The sequence below is a fragment of the Manduca sexta genome, chromosome 3 (assembly GCF_014839805.1).
Source record: "Manduca sexta isolate Smith_Timp_Sample1 chromosome 3, JHU_Msex_v1.0, whole genome shotgun sequence".
Lineage (NCBI taxonomy): Eukaryota > Metazoa > Arthropoda > Insecta > Lepidoptera > Sphingidae > Manduca > Manduca sexta.
In genome coordinates, this window is record NC_051117.1 from 9,920,863 (window position 1) to 9,942,234 (window position 21,372).

The window sequence follows — 21,372 nt, forward strand, 5'->3', positions numbered from 1 at the left end:
CAGATCTAGATGAAATTTGGCACAGATATAGATCTGGCATAAGATGTAGGCTACTTTTGGTTGCAGAAAAATAATTTTACGCGGGTAAAATCACAAGCAACAACTAGCATTATTATAAATAATAAATGTGAAAGTTTGTGAAATATATATTAGAAATAAACGCATAAACTGCTGAACGAATATGGATAAAGTTTGCCACATGAATAGACCATGCACTGGATAGCATAAAGGTTACTTCTTACCTTAGTTATTTGGTTTAAAAGATGGCACTGATGATTGACAAATGAAGATACGGAAAAATACAGTGATTTAGGGACCTTGGTAAATGTTTTACACGCGTGCAAAATCCCGAGCAACACCGAGTTTGTAATAAACAAAACTACAAACATTGAGTACCTCTTTACATCCGTCTATAAAGATAAAGTTTTATTACAAAGTCACGAAGACATTGGTCACCGGCCCAATCAAGCCACGTCCCAATAGTAAACATTTTTTTCCTTGATTGTAACTCCGATGAGACTTCCACGCGGACGGCCTTCCAATACTTTTGAAAGTAATCTACTGCATTCGAAGTTCTAAGGCGACACTCGCAGAATACAAATTCATTTATGTGTTGCGAAGGGATCGGTTGACAGCGGAATTATGAGAGGTTAATTATTTTTACAAAAGTAATAAAGTATTAAAACTAATGAAACTATTATCCTCTGGTATTTAAATAAGCTTTGTTGAACGCAATGCTTGCAAATATTAGAATATTTCGTAGTAAATATACTGCCCAACATATATATAGATGACTGCCAACGATTTCCTTCAGTCTTCAAAGAACTCAGGAGTGGTTGCACTGTGCTTGTTAGTAGAAATAAAAGCAATGATACCTACCCCGAAGGAATCTCAACAAAAACATAAACTTTGCTTATTGCCCTATTAATTATAATCCGTTCTCAGTTTTGAAAATTTTAAATAGAATTTGCTGGTAGGATATATTTAATATCCGCCCGGATAGCGACCACCACACACAAGGTGTTAAAACTCGCCATAATATCCCACGTGTGTCGCGTTCCAGAATCAGCCTGCGTATATCCATTTCTAACAGGCCGGCATAATTGTGACGACTAGCGAGGGTAATCTCTCGTCAGTCGACATTATATTGAGCTCCACTCCACTTACCACCAGGTGCAGTGGGGACACTTATCCGTGCTAGTATAAAAATTATTTTAATGTATTGAACTATTTAATAAACTAAACTTGCGCTGTTATTTAAGCGCCTGTTGTCAGTCGAGTCCGCGCAGTTCAATAGACGAAACTCAACTGTCTAAATCTGATGTTTGCTATGACTTAAGATATCACTTGAGATGGCAATTGTTTATTAGTTAAGATGCTGACTATAACTTGACAGCGTGTCAGCTGTTATCACACGTCATAGCGATACTAAGCAGATATGTATATGGCCCTTAAAAACGTATCTAGATTTATTATGTTTACGCGAATGTTAGACATTGTAATAAAACATTATTGGATTTTGTCGCGTTTTTGTATATTATAATTTTCTGCCGACGTTACGAAGACTTGGCAGGCTTCATTGTCACGAGGGGTGGTTGAGGTGTTGGGCGTCAGAAAATTCAAAGTTACGACATCTACCTACAATTTATAATTATACAAAATGATTCTAAACGTCGGGAAAAAATTATCACTACATAGTATAAAACAAAGTCGCTTTCTCTGTCCCTATGTCCCTTTGGATGCTTAAATCTTTAAAACTACGCAACGGATTGTGATGAGGTTTTTTTAATAGATAGAGTGATTCAAGAGTAAGGTTTATATGTATAATAACATCCATTAAATAGTGGAGAAATACTGTTATTTTGTTATGTTATACCCGTGCGAAGCCAGAGCGGGCCGCTATGTTTTTATATACAACGTTCACAGTTTTACTGTAGTGTATATAGTATCAGCATTGCACCCGTGCGAAGCCGGGGCGGGTCGCTAGTAGTATATAAACTGTAAAAAATCCGAAGGATAGTTTAATCCAACGTACCAAGACAATGGCAATCGGATTCAAATTACTGATACGCTGCAGACTATGCACATTTCGAACAAAGCAATGCTTTACCAAACGACAGTACGATGGACTCCCCGTACAATCTGGATCGAATTGCACCCGCCCTGCATAATTAAACACTTCTTCAGTAGCTCATCTGGCAAGGTTGCTTCTTATTCTAATGAGTGTTATACATCATCACGCCTTTCCCTTTTTGAGGTATACAGAGATGGAAAACGACCATTTTCCATATTAGGTCCCATGGATTACGTTGTGAGACTATCACATTAGGGATGATTTTATTGCTAATGGTAAAGCAATGACTGCTTCGGTGGCGTAGTTGTGCCGTGTACGCCATACGTATGCCGTAATGAGGTTTTCGATTTGAAAACGTGGCAGGTGTTATTAGGTTTGAAATAAAAATATTAAGATGTGTTTTTTTTTTTATTTAATTTGTTTAATTTTTACTCATAACGTCCAAACCAGGTCAATGAAGGCAGCAAAGTCTCCAACACATCGGAAAAAGATCCTTAAGTTGTTGTATTTCAATGTCGAATGTCAAGAAATCAGTTTGATATTAGGTTTTATACTGTCAGCCGGAGTCTGGTATAGTGCCCAATTATTACCAATGATCTCGCCTTCGCGTAGTTCAATAATGCATTATCAATACCTTTAAATTATATTTGTTGATGCGATCATTTGCCGTTGGATTGTATTCTATTGTTAAAAACAAAGTCTTTCTACTCTAACTTTTAGAGCGCAATATTTCCCCACAATCCCCAGATGAATAACATGATCAACCTCGCGCGTCTAAATATACACTGGAAAATCACTCAAACCGTCTGTAGACGTCTTCGGGTTGGGGAAGGTGGGGTCCTGAAAAATTCACACCCACCCCCGAATTGATTCCAAATGGCGCACCCAAGTTTATACCTAACGAGTGCAGCGCGGTTTGTTGAATATTACATTTGGAGTTGAAATGGTTTTTCGACGCACCCTGTATTGCAATCATACTTACATTTGTGGGATTGTAATGGTCTTTTTGTGTGAGCTCTTTAGGGATTCTTGCTGATGTTAGTGGGAAGGTCGTTTGTCATTCTTTTTGAGAAAAGAGGATCAACAATTTTTTTTCGTATAGTTTGAGGTCAATGAACGAGGTCCAGTACTTTTTTATTTTGATTTGTGCTAATTCTCAACAATACAAAAATTAACATTAAAGCTACTTCACAATCTTTTTTTTGCTCTTATACTCGAAATAGCTTTTGCTCGCGACTTCGCCTGCGTGAAGGAGTTTTTCGGGATAAAAGTCCCGTTATATATTTTCCTGGGATAGAAAGTAGCCAAACCTTCCCAGGGTTTTGAACTATCTCCATACCAAATTTTATAAAAATCCGTTTAGTAGATTTTGAAAAAATCTATAACATATAGACAGACAGAAAAGGGGACTTTGTTTTATAATATTTATAGATATAGTCGACGCAAAAAATGTATTCAAGCAATGCACAAAACATTTATTATATTTTTAAAACCACTTATTAGACACAAAATTGCTGAAATATGGGAACATTCCTACCAAAGAACAAGCTATACTGCTATCTCTCAATGCTACAAAAAAATCATATCGTGTATGTGTTTAGCTCATGTTGCATCCGTGCCTTGAAATTGGCTGCTTTGTCGAGTTTACAGGCGAACTAGCACGGAATATCAGCGAAAGCGCTTTCCTACCGTCACTAAACGATTGGCTCTACACTAGGGCTGTTAAAAAATAACACTATTTCGAGTATTGCACAGGTATATTGGGTTTATTATTTGAATTTGTTACAGTGGAATTGTAGTGAATTTACTTCGATTACAATACTGTTTGCATTCAGGTAACGGTACGTATAGGTAATATTAATCCGGCTTACTCTATTTCTGCAGCGAATCACTTTTGAATTGCAGTTAAGCACTTTGGTGAAATCATGAACTGTGGTATAATTAACATCTTGTAGCCAAAGCAACACAGCGCAGCGCTACTCAGTAAATAGTTATTATAACTATATGTAGGTATTAAGTCAGAAGTGAGAGATTTATAATAGCCGTGCTATTACTCGTCTCTACATTGGCAGTATTTATTTTGTATAACAATGTCATAGTTGATAAAGGAGAATGCCCATTTTTGTATGAGAGTTGGGCTACGCTTGCGTCTGTACAAAACCTTCTCAAAACTATAGGGAATATATCCTAATTTTTATACAAATTGAAAACAATTAGATATTCGATGGGAGTTCGGAGTAATCAGAATTTTTATAGCGCGGTTATTTTGAGGTTAAGTATGGACTGCAATAATGTAAGGTAGAAAGTACCTACGTGCCTGATTAAGTTCAATATTGCAGTAACTACTTGTTATTGCTATAAGCGATTAGTGGACGGTCTTTTCACCTAGCTTTAATTGCCCTCATAAGAAACTGATAGGTACATATCTGAGAAGACGAAACTCCAATAAAACTTCTAACATAGTGTGGCGGAATATTAGTTTTTTCACGAAGTATACATATGTTACCTGACTTTTTGTGTATATGTTTTTCTGACTTACGGCTTATTCTATTACATGAATTACCTAATCTTTATTTCCACCTACCATTATCTCACTCCAATATGGCGTCAACACATATTGTAGAATAGATTCAGCTTAGTTTTTTATGATCGGTCGTATGCCTGACGCCAACCCTATTTGGAGGATTCCGATCCCAGGCAATTCATGTTAAAAATACCGAGATAAAATGTTGCTTGGTCTGGAAATCGAACGCAGGAACTCACTTCACAGCCTGATTAGGCTAATAGTTAATTATCATAGGGAAAGAAAAATAAAACCAGAAATACGAAATCCGATGCATATTTTTATATAGATGTATATTTTTAATAAAGGAACATATTATTGGCGTCCCAAAATAAAAACAAGAATTTGATATAGCTGCAGCTCGTTTATGTATACTCCTGAAGGGAGTGAATGACTTCTTGCAGCGCTGGTCGGGTCATGTCATGATGTTGTCTGTGAACCTCTCTATTAGCTGATCTCCAGCAGGCAGCATAAACTCATTCCAGTCTTAAAACCTAAAATATAATGTAGAAGATGAGTAAACGTGTTCAGATTATTATTATTGTTAAACTATTTTCTTTAACTTTGGCAAAATATTTCCCACATTATGGGTATGTTAATAATAATCTACATAACTTACAAACTGGACAGCTCGTTCAAGAAATATACTTGTCGTTGCTGTGGCGCCGCAATGGTGCAGTCAATACACCGCCGGGATATGCCGTCTCGATTAACTATCCTGGGTCTAGGCTCTAGACGACATTGTGCTGCTAACTAAAAGCCTTCCGTCTCAAAGTTCGAAACGCACACTATTCACGTTGTTTTTTAACAGAGGATTTTCCGACTCAACATTAAAATACATAAGAAAAACACTCCGATGTTGAGTAAGATAAAAATATGAAAATATTTTAATGATTTAACATTCAAACAAATCTGAAGTGTCAAAATGTCATTAATTTCAGTTGCCAGAGTAATAAAAATCTGTACCCATATATTCATTAATTAAAAATAAAGTCCAGACATGTTTTAGCTGACTATTGTTTTTCTGTCAATGCAAGTAAAAGTCATTATGTGTTTGGATTTTGGAACAATTAATATTTTCTCTTTTTTTACCAGCTATTTGGAGTTTGGTCATAATTATTAAGCAAAATATTTTATTTCATAATAATATATTTGAGATGAATAATATATTTAATACATATATTATAGATTCAAGTACGGGCACATTTATTGTACATAATATTTACTTTTTTATTCCATTTAAAAAGGGAATTTGTTATGAATTGGTATCAATTCGCCATATTGGCAGTAAATTATCCGGTGTTTCATTTGTAACAATTAAACAACTTTTTTTTCATGTCTTTTAAACCCCCATTCGCTTATGACTGAAATAAATACAAATGAAGTAATATTTAAAATGATAATTTTTCGTGGATATTTGTTTAAGACGCATGACTGACGCAAAGATAGCCTGGTTTTGGGCTTTGTCCTTTTCTCAATGATAACGTCAAAAAATATATTATTTCAATATAAAAAATGTACACATTCTCTATCATTAAGATGGAAAGTTGTATAAAATGATTTTTTTATATAAGGTTTATGAAATTATACCTAAAATTCACGTAACCAATGTTATGTGGATAGGACGGTCCAACAGGATAGTGAACTAACAAGCCGCGCTCGGGAAATAATGACCTCTGCAGTCAAAAGATAACGAGACATGACTCTACATAGAGTCACTCTACGCTCTACAATAGAGCTTTTAGAATGTTTGCTCTTTGTCTGTTGGTCATAGGTGGGAATCTATATATACATTATAGAAGAAATTCGTCTTAGTTACACTATTTATCACTTAACGGCTGAACCGATTTGGCTTATAATTGGTAGAGAGGTAGTTTAGAACCAGGAGACGGACATAGGATACTTTTTACCATTATATAAAGCTGAAAAGTTTGTTTGTTTGTTTGAACACACTAATCTCAGGAATTTATCACTTATCGAGGAAGGCTACACATCATCACATTATGATCAAAAGGAGCGGAGCAGTAATGAAAACTGTTGCAAAAACGGGGTACATTTATAAGTTTTGAGAGATTATAACGCAAAAGTTTATCCCAATAAACTATATCACGCGGGCAAAGCCGCGGGCAATACCTAGTTATTTATAAAGAGTTTTTTTGTGTACCGACATGTGATGGTAAGTGAAGTGTCGCTTAAGACCCAATTAAAAAGTTTTTTTTTAATACGATATAGTAACTAGGTTCGAATCTCGGTACTCTGATATTGGACTTTTGTTTCAGTTCGAAGTCTGGATTTTGTGCCCAATATGGTGATAGGCTCGGCCCGTATCATATCGTGGGATAGAACGCAGACGGCGAAAAGTGGGTGTACCTGTTTGCACTACTGCCTAACTCTTCGCTATAAAGGCCCGATGTATTGGTTTCCTTGTAAAATTTTACGTTATGATTATTGTATTAATTTTTAAGATAATCCTTTACATGCGAAAGTATGTAAATGTCCTAAAAATCCACTATTACGAAGCACATGCTTTGCAGTGCTAAAATGTATACCCGCAGCTCTACCACACCGCATCCTACCCGAAATACACTTTGTTATTGTACCGATTCTTTCTCGACGCGTTCTAACATCCTATTGTTTGGTCCTACTGTCAATATTTGGGACCAATAGATGGCTGTCAATACTTCTCGCTACTCAAACACTAATTGAATCTTGTCGTTAGAGTTTAAGTCTCGTGTTTTAACGTCAAATTTTGTTTATGTTTCTATGCATTTTTTTACAATGATTTTATGTTAATTCATTGTTTCATAGAGTTCATATTGCAATGGCAAATTTAGTAATGAATAATGTACATTTGTTTAATCTGCATTAGTTTAATATTCTGTAAAGTATATAATTTATTTATTATTGATATAACATCAAAATAATTACAGCCATCACATTATCTATACTAAAATTATGAATCTAATGTTTATGTGTGTGCGTTTTCTCTAGAAGAATTGCTCTAATTTTAAAAGTTCTTTTATAATATGGTACTTTATTCCTAAGTGCTAAAAACATGTGCGTAGGGCGGTGGGGGCTGCGGGGTACCGCTGCACCTACCAATTATTACATACATACATACATAACATCACGCATTTTATCCCCGAAGGGGTATGCAGAGGCGCAACTAGGGCGCCCACTTTTCGCCAAGTATGTTCCGTCCCATGATGTGATAGGGGGCGAGCCTATCGCCATATCGGGCACAAATTCCAGACTCCGGGCTGATACTGAGCAGAAAAACCCAAATATCAATTTGCCCGACCCGGGATTCGAACCCAGGACCTCAGAGCGCTATTGTACCGGACGTGCAATACAACTACGCCACCGAGGCAGTCACCAATTATTAGGATTATATAAATTTGCTTTTAGCCTCTTTCCTAGAAAAATGTTTGCCGCCTCCCCCCTTATTTGAAAGCTGACTAAGCCCATGGTTAAAAGCAACGAAGCCACAAACAGAACCAATAATATAAGAACAGAACAAATTAGACATAAAAATAAAACACTCCGAGGTATAATTTTTGAGATACTCATTTATTTCCTGTATGAATATTGTGAGAATTAAATGAGACATAGAGTACTGGACAATTATCATCCCATTGCAGGATATTTACCTTAATGGGACGTAACGCAGTCATAATTACTCGGACAGTGTCCATTAGCGCTACATAATTATAACAGGTATAATTAGGAAGCTATTAGTTGGTCAATTGTCAGTGTGAGCATGGCTTTGTCTATTTTTACACTAGTGTGCAAGTGTTCTGTTGGTGTGGGTCATATTAAAACTCGTATGTTAGTTTCTCATCATGACTGACATCTAAAGGTGAATGTTGTCTAATGGCGATAACTGGAATGCCATACAGTACTTATTTAAATAAAATTTTAATATATTACTGCTGTGCTTGCTATTAGGCAAGCGATTTGCTCAACAAATAGAATTACTAGCTAGTACTTAGTAGCTAGGAATGCATTTTTATCACAGGAACTACATCATGGGCGGAAACGCGAACAAAAGCTAGTATACAAAATTAGTATTTGAAACAACAAAACTAAACCCGACTCTAGCAATGAATTTTCATTGTACATACTACAGATAAGCCCAGTATTGCGTTTACATAGTGGGGGAGGTGCGGGTGGGATAGAACTAATTAACGGACACAACTTTTGTCCATTTCCACTCACAATTACCCACAATTAAACCCACCTAAAATAATATTTGAGTTAATTGCTACATGGTTCTAAATACGATATGCTTGTGGAGTGTACAGTATGGTAACTTTAATCATTTACATAGAGTATCTTTGTACTAGAAAATTGTGGAATTTTCCAAAGTACACGGATTATACCTTCAATTATCCCACTTCAATATAGCTTCAGCACGATATAGTTTTTGTTGACGATGCTTTTATTTAGCTTCGTATCAGGACCAGTAGACCTACTTCGAAAAACGAACACCGAAACGTCGTTCCGAAACGAAGAAACGACGAACTTCGGATTTAACCCTACTACCAAATTACTTCGTATCCGTCATCGTTCCTTTCGGAACCATAAACAATCGTTCGAATGAAAATATTGTGTCGGATTAGAGATGTATATCTTCAAAACCGTAAATTTTTACCTTCTATGATATTCTTGTGAAAAAAACATATAAATTCGATGTCTAATTAGGTTTTCTGTAATATAACCATTATTTCATAACTCTAAATATTTATTAGTTACAAAATAACAAATATTTTTGTTGATTTTGCAATCTACGGTCTTATTGCATAATGTTTTAATCTGTGGAATATTAGAATTTTTGACAATTGATGGACATTGACAAGTTGACTGGCGAAAATCACAACAAATTGGAATTGTAATTTACAAGTAAAATTATTTATTGTATTGGTAAGTTTATTATTAAAATGTTATTTACTCGCTTTAAACAAATGATCTTTTTCATTGTAAAGGCAGTTATTATGTAATCTATTAAAGAAATCATTAGTTTTACCCATCGATATACACAATGGTTTTTACGGTAAAATTTATTGAATCTTTCTATGAATTTTATTATTTTTCATCCCAGTAGGAATAAGAACTCATGTATTTATGTACACTGTGTTAGGATGTTTACAATAAACAATTAACATTTTTCTTATGATTCCACCTAACAGTTTCAAGGAGAGTACGACGACAAGTGCACCCAGCGACACAGGCGGACCTCTAATCGGGTCCTTCGCATTGACTGAAGTGAAAAAAAAAAAGAAGTACTGGAGGGGGTTCTGAGAGAGTTAAAAGAAATGAACAAAAAAAATTAAAAAACAAATATAAAAATGATTGTAATAAGTAATGTTTTATTTTCCGATAACATATATTTGGTAGTTAATCTTCCATGCGTGATGCAGTGTTGGTTATGGCAGCTCTAGCGAGTTAGTAGTTGTTTAATTATTTGATTCTGAAACAAGAATACATATTATGTTTAAAGTCTAATAAATTCAAAGTCATAGGCACTTTGTACAAAGGATGCCATAAAATTCATAAGTTTTCTAATGGTTATATGGGTGACGTCAATGCACCCACATACATTTGCCTGGAATTACATATTTATGAAAAATTAGAAATTATTAATGGCTTGTGAAAAACAAAAACAAGATCATTTAGACGTTAAGAATACTACAATACTAATACCAGCTAGGTTCTTGAGAAAGGTAGAAAGTAATATTTCTTCTGTAGCTTACCTTAGTGGTAGTATCAATTCCCCGTATATGTTCTTTGGAGGAATTAGTGGAACTATATCCTCGCAGATGGTTTCAAAAAGGGGTGGCAAAGTCCTATAAGTTCTTACAAATTCCATGTTACGAAGGTTTTACGCAGTTAGAGACGCTTCCAACTTCGCCCAGCACTTTCCTATTGCAACAATTCTTCACACAGGAGTTATTGAGCAATTTTAAAACCTCTGGAGTACCAAACGAAAACCAAACGAAAGGCTTAGAGCTTTCGTAAAATTGACGCTAAGATCCGAACGAAGAAACGATGTATTTTATGTCAAATGGGTTTTCATAGTGCGGTCGACGAAAGTAAAAATGTCATAAGTGTCAAAATCCGATTACGGATCCGTTGTCGAATCCGTCATCGGATCCGTAACACTTCGTAGTAACAAAATGTACGATCCGTCATCCGAAACTACGGATTTCGTTTTTCGAAGTAGACTCTCAGGCTGCCTTTCGTTTTTCTATAAAATATATTCATTAATTAGTTGATAAATAATTTGTATTACAATATGATATTGCATTTGATTCATCATCTTATGACATGAAAAGATAAGTCTTTCCATTTTTACCAACTATTCTTGCTATATCTAAACCAGAACACAATACTTCACACACGCACAGTAGAAAAAATTATAAATAAAACATACGTTAATAAACGCCTTCACAAACTCGCCTTACAGTTCTCCCTGCTCTTCATAAGCCCCACTTTATTACCGGGCCGGCGCATAAAGAGACCCTTTAGGGGTATTTCACGAGACCTCTTTCAATAAAAAGGCTCACGATTAGTCCTGGAGGTAATTAACACGGCGATTAATAAGCCCCGAGGAGGGACGCTTCAGTCCATCTTGTTCGTTCAATTGGTGTGTCGTGTTTCATTTCGTGTATGTATTTTTGGAAGTATTGTATGGATATGTATGGAGTTTAGTTAATATAATGATTTCTTATGTTTACGCGAATGTTAGACATTGAAATTAAACTAATTTTCGGATTCTATCGCGGTATTAATGTTTTATTTTCTCCGGACGTTTCGAAGACTTTGCAGCCTTCATGGTCACGGGGGGGACTGAGGTGTTGTTCATCCGTAAGGTCAAAGTTACAATATCTACCTACATTTTACAATTATACAACTTTTTTAACATTTTAGCTGTTGGTAGTCCGATCTACGCAGAATGCGCTCACAGTGTCTTGAAGTCTGGCAGCCGGTCTTTTGGGTTCCGTATAGTCATTATTTTTTACAATTAATATAATTTTTTTTTATTTCTGCATGGAAATGTGATCCCACTGCACCTGATGCTAAGTGTAGTGGGGTCCAACAGAATGTTGATTGTCGCTAGATGATTACCTTTAGGTAGTTGATACAATTATGCCGGCCTGTTGGAACCGGATATACACAGGCTAATCCCAGAACGCGACACGTACGTGGACCACTATGGCGGGTTTTAACACCTTGTGTACGGTGGTCGTTATCCGGGCGGATATAAAATATATCCTACCACCAGCAGAATTATGTTTGATAGGGTTTGTGTAAATAGACTTGAAGAATGTATTATACACTTTACATTAACTTAATTTGAAACTGATTGTTACAAAATCTTCTACATTGACTACTATGTCCTTGAAATTGAAATATATTCACTCATTATTACTTGATAATATGTACACATCTATGTCTATTATCTACCCATATATAGATTTGTTACTTCGTTATATATCTACACAGTTTGAATCACGGGTCATGCAAAGTGATATTTCTTTTGGCATTATCATTACTATTAGGAGTTTACAATTTGTACTTGATGTGATCATACGCTCGCACTCTATCACGTCGTATGACGGAACAATTTTACTACGAGTTTGTGTCTTGGTTGCTCGTCTGTCTACCCTTGCTCGAGTGTGTGTGGACTCTCCCATCCTACGACAAGAAAAGATGCAAAATAAAAGGAAACCTATAAATACAATCCAAATCAAAGCATTTTGTTACAAGATAAAAAATCAATTGAAAAAATCTTTTACTCGCATTCATCTGAGTAATTCTGGTCGGCCCGCATCCACGCGGCCTCCGTAATTGGTCGTTAGCACGACGATGCGAGGGTAGATTTAAATACCTTTGTCCCTTTACAAAAGTTAAGGATTTGTACGATGGTATTGAAATGTTGAATACGGCGGTATTTTATTGCTTTTTTAAACGTTCGTTTTCCTCATAGACAGGGGTATGCTAAGTTTGCATTTCAAATTATATGGTAATGCATTTGTATCCTTGAAGTGTAGATGTTAAGTCTCATATTTTTAAAGTGTAGTCGATTGTTATATTTGCCTTCACCGTCAATAATTTAGCTGGACTGGGGCAGTTCCATTAATTTATAGAAATAAACGTAATATGACAGATATAAATACATCTGTTAAATAACCACAAAAGGTAGCAGCAGCTTTATTTTAAAATTTCGGAAATAATAACAATTTAATTATTTCGATTTCTCTGAACATTAATAATAATATAAACAATAATTATTACAATATGACTCTGTATGTAGTCGTAAACAGGTATAAACAAAATATCAATTAACAAAAAGCAAACAATACCACGTATATCTACAATACAAGCCTTACATGTTATCGTACAAATATAGGCCGAATTACTTGTACATTATCAATACATCGCCATCATGAACTATACATGTCTAATTATTATTTATTATAATGAACAGTGATCCGAATATATTTCATTATTATCTTACTCACGTATGACAGAGCTGTTGTCTGTAATTATTATAGTTATAGTTAGCTGTAAAAAATAGTGGTCAAATACAGTTTTTCTAACCACTTAGAAAAACTCGATAGCCTAGTTGGGTGTGGAACGGAGTGACGAATGTCCGCAGGTTCAAATCCCAAGGGCACACACCTCTGACTTTTCTAAAATCATATGTGTATTCTTTGTGAATTTATCGTTCGCTTTAATGGTGAAGGAAAACATCGTGAGGAAATCTGCACATCTGAGAAGTTCTCTATAGGAATTTCGAAGGTGTGTGAAGTTTACCAATCCGCACTAGGCCAGCGTGGTGGACTAAGGTCTAATCCCTCTCAGTAGTAGAGGAGGCCCGTGCTCAGCAGTGGACAAGTATATAATACAAGGCTGATATTATTATTATTATTAATCACTTGTAAACGTTTTTTTCTTTTTAAGGTCACGGAAAAGTGACCACACTGCACCTGATGGTAAGTGGAGCGAGGTCCAATAGAATGTCGACTGACGAGAGATGATTACCCCTCGACAGTCGACACAATTATGCCGGCCTATTGGAACCGGGTATACACAGGCCGATCTCGAAACGCGACAAACTTACGTGGACCACTATGGCGGATTTTAATACCTTGTGTACTGTCCTATAGAAGAAACCAAACAACGGCTTGGTTATGCCCCTTCTACAGAAGACTATGCTCTTCTTTACCTATTCAATGTAATTATAACTCTTTAAGATATTGGGATAAAGATCCTATTCTCAAGTATATTAACGTAGTATAAATATTCACATGTTACGAAATAATAAAAAAAATAACATACCATTTTTAAATATCAACTTTCTTATCCAGTGTTTTCCTTTGATTAAGCGAAAGAAGTTCTGAACTCTCCAGACGGAGGCCGTGTGTGAACTTCCCAACTTTCTTACTTCTTACTAATAATTAACACCCTCCGTTACCCCCCGGTCCCTCTGTAATCCCCCCCCCCCCCGCTGGTACTTCCACAATTCACCGGCCCCGTAGGCTATAGTTTAATTATTTATTAAGCTTCAAGCAAGCAGAAATACAGCGTTACACGTTGTTTTGTTGGAGTTAAAATGTAATAGAAGCCTAAACTAGTAGAGAATAGACGAACAAGTAAGTTTTGTGATGGTAAGTGAATATTTTCTAATAAACATCTATATTTTTTTAGTTTTAAATGACTTCATATTATTTTATTTTACAATTGACTAATAAATCTTTAATATATAGTTGTCTATTTTAAATCTTTTAAATATAAGAGTTTTTAAAGTGGTAAAGCCGCTCTGTAGACACATTTATCTTTAGCATGAATGATCAAGCTTTTATATGCAAAAATCAACAATTTTGACAGTGTATTCTAGTTGAGAAGATTGCCTAAAATCTACAACACTTTTAATCTTAAAGTGGCATAATCGTTTCTTTTGTCTATTGATAACATTAGTTTTCAAATTACTAGGTTTGATTACCAGGTAACAAAAATTGTACACATTTTTTAACCGACTTCAAAAAAAGGAGGAGGTTATCAATTAGACGTGTTTTTTTTTTAAATTCAAAAACACTACCGTATATTCAAAAATTAAACCGGTGCCACTATAGGAATGGACTTTAAAAATGTTACCGAGTTTTCAAAAATTGAACCGGTGGCAGTATACGATTGGACCATATCAATATTATATGCCTGGCGTTGTATGCGTGCTAGTCACATCTCTGCCTAACCTCTCGGGGATAAAGGCTTGTGTTATGTTAAATAATCAGTAAGTTACAAAATTCTGAGCGGGGTCTTGTCGGCGCGGTTCGCATGAATATTTACGCTCTCAACCCAGATGAGCCTAGTTTCGGTCTAGATCTGGATAAGTTAGGTTTAGTACGTATCTAGGGATCTTGGAAATTGTACACACAAGCAGTTTTACAGGCATGAGTTTATCATTTATCAGTTTGTGTTTTTTATTTATTTATAAAGTATAATGTATCTTATATTGTAAGTGGAATACAGTCCAAATATTACGAGAAAGAGACCTTGCTTCCGACAAGTATGCTTTTGTGAACTGGCTGCTTCCTGAAGGAAAAGACCTCCTAAAGCCGGTATCGATAAACTGTTTGGTATGTCCAATGTATGTATTGGAAATACGCCTGGCGGTTTATGTCATACGACTGCTAACTTTTAATCAGGAATTCTACCAATACTATAAATGTATAATAATATATTTATAATTGCCACTGGTATATGATAATATACCATTATCATATACCAGTGGCGAATCGTAAAGTTTTCCGAAAGAGAAGCCAAGAACACATAGATATTAATGCATAAATGCAGTCTGTAAATCGTTCTAATGATAGTTAGATTTTACATTAATTCTATATAAAGGGAATCCGGCAGAAATCGGGTCATAAGGACCCTTCCCTACTGTTACAGAGGATTCTAGAAAAATATACTATACGTTCCCTGATTATCTATCTCTGACCCACTCTAAGTTTGAATGGTAGAGAAGGTCTACAGCGTGAAGTCCTCCTGAATACATTTGTGTTTAAAGTACACATAAATCTATATATATAAAAAAAGTTGTGTTAGTTACACTATTTATAACTCAAGAAGGGATGAACCGATTTGGCTGAAAATTGGTAAGGAGGTAGCTTAGAACCAGGAGACGGACATAGGATACTTTTTATACGTAACATAAAACGTGATATAACAAAACGAAATTTGGTATGGAGATAGTTTAAGATCCTAGGAAGGTTATATATAGGCTACTCTCTGAGGTAAATATACCTATATAGTGGGACATTTATTCCAGAAAACTCCTTCACGCGGGCAAAGTCGTGAGCAAAAGCTAGTAAATTAATAAAAAAAAATCATAAATCCATTCAAGCTGGCCACAACACGATTATTAGGTAATTAACCAAAAACCTATCCCAAATTAAACTCGCATCAAGCATCAAACATAACCACATCAGAGAATGGTTCAAACTAACCATACCCCACCCAATATAACGGTCAATAATTCTCAACTATTGTTACTGGCTGGCGGCTTGTATCAATCACGGCGGCTAACTACAAAGGCCTTTGTAACGCGCCGCCGCCGGCTCACGTTGGAATAACCGGCTCTGTATATAGCCGGGTGTTCTGTTCGGCCAATTCAAAGATTTTAAACGGAGAATTTGTTGAATTTGGCAATTCTCCTTATAGTATAACATTTTGCTGGTGGTAGTCAGTGGCGGCCAAACACAACGCGTTGCCCCGAACGGCGCAAGATAATTCCCTGGTTTTAACAGTTTGCTTGGTAAGATGGTAAAAAAGGTTTCCAAAGCACGGCGCGCGAGGCCCCTGTAGATGCGAGGCCCTGGGCGGTTGTCCGGTTCACCTCCCCCTAAAGCCGCCCCTGGTGGTAGTATATATATCCGCTCGGATACCGACCACCGTACACGAGGAGTTAAAACCCGCTATAGTGGCCCACGTAAGTGTGTCGCGTTCCGGGATCAGCCTGTGTATATCCGGTTCCAACCGGCCGGCGTAATTGTATCGATTGTCGAGTGATAATCATCTCTCGTCAGTCGACATTCTATTGGAGCTCACTCCACTTACTATCAGGTGTAATGGCTTTATAAAAAAAAATATAACGTTAGAGATATTATGGGAGGAAGTAGGAGAAAAGAGTCTAGGACTGAGGGAATTGGTTATGTGCTAGCTGTATAATTAATAATAATACCAGGCTTGTTTTATATACTGTCCCATTGCTGAGCATGTGCCTCCTCTACTACTGAGAGGGTTTAAGCCTTAGACCACCACGCTGGCCTAGTGTGGACTGACATTTCATAAACCTTCGATTTTTTTATAGAGTATTCTCAAGTAAGTAAATTCTTCATTATTTGATTCCCATAGACTTTACATTAGGAATGGGTCACTATTTAAAAATAAACAAAACAAATGGATTAACACTAACTCATTTATCACAGTTAACTGTTGACCCAGTAACCCCGCGTTTTCAATTTGTCAATATAATTAATTGTGAACTTTTCCATACATAAAACCAATCGGAATATCATTAATTATGTTTAAATACACTTATACATATTACACTATACAGGTATATAATCGTATTTGTGTTTCTGTGAGGATGTTATTTTAAGGAATTGCAGATGTTTTTTTTATTCGGATGCGACAAAGTGACCCACTGCACTCGATGGTAAGTGGAGTGGGGTCCATTAGGATGTCGTCTGACGAGCGATGATTACCCCTCGACAGTCAACACAATTCTGCCGGCCTGTTGGAATCGGATATATACAGGCTGATTCCGGAACGCGACATACTTATGTGAGCCACTCTGGCGGGTTTTAACACCTTGTGTAACTAATATTATAAATGCGAACGTTTGTGAGGGTGGATGTATGTTTGTTATTTTTTCATGAAAAAATTACTGAACGGATTCGAATGAAAAATTTACAGTAATATTGGTTATAGATCTTATAATGATTTTGTGTAATTTGGTCATAATATAACGATACATATCAAGTCAGAAAAAAATTATCCCGGAAAACTCCGTCACGCGCGCGAAGTCGCGAGTAAAAGGTAGTATAAGTATAAATTAAATAGATTGTTAAGATGTCATCAAATGTATCGTAAGTACTTAGAACGTCCGTATTGATGTGTGTACTGCACGTTTGTTTAACATAGCGTAATATCAGGGTGTTGATTAACCGATTGTCCCTGATTGGTTCCCGGTGTCCCCGAGATTAGCCGACGTGTGTACCCACACTATTGTACTGTCGCCGTGTAGGCAGAAATACTATACCAATTGACAGTGTTGGGTGATCTTCAAAGCTTTGGTATTGAGTTTTGAAATGAGGGAATAGAACGTTAGTTTGATGCGTGGAATGGAATATAAAGTATGTGAGCGGGAGTAAGGAGTTAATGACAGATTGCCTCTTAGAACTAAGGTGACTTAACTCAAAAAAGACGTTTTTGGGAAACGAAACATTTTTTTTTTTATAATTTGGAAGGCAATAAATTGGGCGGTTACCGAAAGTTAGAATCTCTGTTTCTATTCTATAATACAAGTACAACTACCGCGCTGAGGTTTTGGGTTCGAATCCCGGGTCACAAAAAAATTGTGACTGAGTTTTTCCATTATAAAAATTATTCAGTCACAGTTTGTAGTTAGGAAGTTGGCGATATGATAACTCCGTGCCTCGAAAACCATTGGTTCTACGCGTAATATCTCTCCGGTCATGTCGGATTGCCGTCTCACTGAACAATGAGAGTGAAAGAACAGAGAGTGCTTGTGTATTGCACACACTCGTGCACTATAATATCTCCTGCGTACCTGTCAGCTCTACATCGAGATTGACCGTGTCCGAAATTCGGCGAGGAAGAATTCATTAATTCAATAAGAAATACAACGTTTTCAGTTGTATGTAACCTTCACCCTCTACACGTGCTATGAAGTTTACCGTAACATATAAAATACTTACTGAATTGAACAAAAAAAAATCTACAAATCCAGCGTTCCACCACGAGAAACATAAAAAGATTTAACAAAAACTTTCCTTACATACAACAATACTTTAATAGCCGACTTATAAATTATTCAGTATAACCAAAAGAACTTTCAGCGAGTCAAGGGTTCTGAAAAAGTGGAGTTGTCAAGTCCTAACTTCGTGCATGAAATATTCATGAAAGTCGTTAGTAGGAGTTTTTCGAAACACTTCACAAAGGCAGTAAACATGGAGTATGGTGACGTCAGTTCCGTTTGTCTTCCACTAATTACTGTATTGGAGGAACGGCATTTGCATGTGATAGAACGTAAAAGGTTTTTAATTTCAGATCGACTCAGTTGTAAGGGGCATGTCAGCTATTTATAGAGAGGTTCTGGGTTCGGTTCTCAGGTCTTGCAACAGTGCCTGTTTAACATGATTTGTTTAGGCTTGGAACCAGAGAGTTTTATTTACAAACAGACAGCCGGTTAACAAACGAAGCCAAATTGTAATATCTTTTGTCTAAAACTAGAGTTTACTGTTAAATAGGAAACCAGTGTCTACCAGTGTAGAATGGACTAGATTTTCTAATACTAGTCTTTTAAAAACACTTTTTGTTGCGTAGAAGACTTAGAACAAAAAAACAGGTTCATGTAAGACATCAATTTACCAACAATAAAGTTCCAAGGAATAAAATTTACACAAAATTAATATATAATAACAAATCTATCTCCTTACAAAACCCATTAAATCCTCCCCGAGGTTTTAATACGTGAAATCCGAAAAATCCTCCGTAACGAGAAGTTACTTTTATTTTCCGTTTGTGCCCCAAACAGCGGCGGCCGAAAAAACAAATCACCCACTAAAGCCTTCATTATCCGCCTTTGTAATCCGCACTAACAACAGCCGGGCTTGGCCGGGCATACGGCTTGCCCGGGACATCGGCTGCGCCGCAAAAGATTACGTTTTAACGCGCCGTTAGTTCCGTCTGAGGAGTGACGTTTATGAAAATGTAGTTGAGCTTGAATCGGCGGGCTCAGTGCTGGTTCTTGTTGTATTTGTAATTTCGTATGTGTTTTCTATAAAGAGTATTTGTCAGTATTGAAAAACTGTAAATTTACTGTAATATTGTTTTTTACAAGTTTTAAATACAAAGTGACTAAAACTGAGTTTATATTTTTTTTTTGCGTTGACAAAGTGGAAAAATTAAACAACACGTAGTTAACTTACTTAATTTTAATTTCTTTGAGACTGTATATTGAAGTTTATTTAGTTGTTATTAACGGCTTCCGGTATAGTGCGTGTTCATAAAAAAAACCTATCAAAACTTGTTATGTGATATAAAATTGAATTTGTTCGACCAACAAAATCGTAATAGAATCAATATTAAATGTAGACGAAAAAGATCTTCATATTAAGCAATATCGCAGATCATTTTTAGCATTCATTCCTAACAAATTCCTCCTTTTCAGACCTCAAAAGTGAGACACTAAACCTAAAATCATACTATGTTTACTCAGACTATCCTCACTGAACCCCACGAACTGTGTCGATGTAACTACCTAATTACGAAGCAATCGTTGATGCTATTTGTCCGGTTGTCTGTTCGCTGATTGTGCTGTCCGAAACAGTTGCCTTCATTGATTATTACGAATGGTTTTGGGTGCGGACCCACTCGTCCCCTAAAACTCGTACCCTAGAATAAAAGTTGTAAATTCGTCACCTATTCAAGTGCCCATTGGTCCCCTGATAGGAGACCAGTTAATATTAATTTATTTATAAGGTACCCATTCGTCCCCCGTCGTCGTTATCAAAATCACACGAAGAAACATGATAAGCAAGTACAGGCATGCACGATTGTGTAGAAGGCATAACCGTCTGTGAGTGGTCACCGTCGCCTGTAATCCTAAGTGATCGTTTTATTTAATGATTTATCATGTTTACGCGGCGATAGCCTAGTTGGGTGTGGAACGGACTGCAAAGATGAATGTCCGCAGGTATAAATCCCAAGGCACACACCTCTAACTTTTCTAAAAAATCATGTGTGTATTCTTTGTGAATTTATCGTTCGCTTTAACGGTAAAGGAAAACATCGTGAGGAAACCTGCACATCTAAGAAGTTCTCTATAGGAATTTCGATGGTGTGTGAAGTCTACCAATCCGCACTAGGCCAGCGTGGTGGACTAAGGCCTAATCCCTCTCAGTAGTAGAGGAGGCCCGTGCTCAGCAGTGGGCTGATATATAATACAGGGCTGATATTATTATTATTATATTACGCGAATGTTAGGTGCAGGCCACACAGAAAAGACGTGGGACGCAGACATGGCACGGATGGGGCGCCGTCGTAATTTTTAAAACATATAGAAAACACGAGGCACGTTCGTGACGCTGGGCGTCGCAAGAGACGACGGTTTTCAGCTGTCTGATTTGACACGATAACATGTCTTTTTGCGAAGATGAAGATGTGTTAGCACTGGTGTATCTCGCTAATATACAGAGGGTTATTGTATTACTCTAGTCTGTTATAATTATAGAGAACTGGATGATTTTCAATTAATCTAAAAAAATTAACGTTGAATACATAATCGTCCCGCATTTTCACTTAATATACAATGATCTTCGTTCTCAAAACACCTCGCAACTACTCAAGGACGCAGGTAGCTTTGTGTAACAGCGCCCCACCCCGCTATATGAGAATAATTATTACGATTACATTAAAA

General features: G+C 36.4%; 1 long non-coding RNA gene across 1 annotated transcript; it reads right to left on the reverse strand.

Moving 5' to 3' along the window:
• Positions 1 to 10,009: 10,009 nt before the first annotated feature.
• Positions 10,010 to 10,822, reverse strand: LOC119189475. Its single transcript, XR_005112429.1, has 2 exons — positions 10,391 to 10,822; positions 10,010 to 10,107 (listed from the first exon to the last, which is right to left on the reverse strand). It is a non-coding gene; the product is annotated as an uncharacterized LOC119189475 (long non-coding RNA).
• Positions 10,823 to 21,372: the final 10,550 nt, after the last annotated feature.